Source organism: Takifugu rubripes, chromosome 21 (genome assembly GCF_901000725.2).
Source record: "Takifugu rubripes chromosome 21, fTakRub1.2, whole genome shotgun sequence".
In the NCBI taxonomy this organism is placed as follows: domain Eukaryota; kingdom Metazoa; phylum Chordata; class Actinopteri; order Tetraodontiformes; family Tetraodontidae; genus Takifugu; species Takifugu rubripes.
The window spans coordinates 19,672,487-19,673,958 of NC_042305.1; positions in this window are offsets into that span (position 1 = coordinate 19,672,487).

Sequence of the window (1,472 nt, forward strand, 5' to 3'; positions counted from 1 at the left end):
CCCCCCCCCCCCCCCCACCCCCCCCCCCCCCCCCCCATTGTGTTTCAGTCAATAGCACAAGCTCCAAGTTCTGTCAATTTTGAGTTTTATACTTAGAACTATTCAGACTTCAAACACTTGGTTTTTGTGAGGCAGCTGTTAAACTTTATATTGTCGTGCATCAACACACGGAGGCAGCAGGCCCAGAAGGTGAGCCAGGACAGGTTCCTCGGTCTTAGTGCACGCTCCCCTCCTCCTGAAGACCTCCACAATAGTGGAGCAGACCTGTGGCGCTGACCCTGAACCATGCACTGTCTCCAAAGACGGGTCCTAACCATGAAACGGGCCTGCCACCCACCCTGGATCTCTGAGTGGGAACAGACGACACCACCTGAACCGTGGCAGTCCATCAGAACGCACGCTGCAGTTAGCCTAACCCAACCCTAACCCTGACCCCAATATACGCTGCAGTTAGCCTAACCAACCCTAACCTGACCCAATATACGCTGCAGTTAGCCTAACCCACCCTAACCCTGACCCAATATACGCTGCAGTTAGCCTAACCCAACCTAACCCTGACCCAATATACTCTGCAGTTAGCCTAACCCACCCTAACCCTGACCCAATATACGCTGCAGTTAGCCTAACCCAACCTAACCCTGACCCAATATACGCTGCAGTTAGCCTAACCCAACCCTAACCCTGACCCAATATACGCTGCAGTTAGCCTAACCAACCCTAACCCTGACCCAATATACGCTGCAGTTAGCCTAACCCAACCCTAACCCTGACCAATATATGCTGCAGTTAGCCTAACCCAAACCCAACCCTGACCCAATATACGCTGCAGTTAGCCTAACCCAACCCTAACCCTGACCCAATATATGCTGCAGTTAGCCTAACCCAACCCAACCCTGACCCAATATATGCTGCAGTTAGCCTAACCCAACCCTAACCCTGACCCAATATATGCTGCAGTTAGCCTAACCCAACCCAACCCTGACCCAATATACGCTGCAGTTAGCCTAACCCAACCCTAACCCTGACCCAATATACGCTGCAGTTAGCCTAACCCAACCCTAACCCTGACCCAATATATGCTGCAGTTAGCCTAACCCAACCCTAACCCTGACCCAATATACGCTGTAGTTAGCCTAACCCAACCCTAACCCTGACCCAATATACGCTGCAGTTAGCCTAACCCAACCCTAACCCTGAACCCAATATATGCAGTTAGCCTAACCCAACCAACCCTTGACCCAATATACGCTGCAGTTAGCCTAACCCAACCCTAACCCTGACCCCTATATGCTGCAGTTAGCCTAACCAACCCAACCCTACCCTGACCCATACGCTGCAGTTAGCCTAACCCAACCCTAACCCTGACCCAATATACGCTTCAGTTAGCCTAACCCAACCCTAACCCTGACCCAATATACGCTGCAGTTAGCCTAACCCAACCCTAACCCTGACCCAATATACGCTGCAGTTAG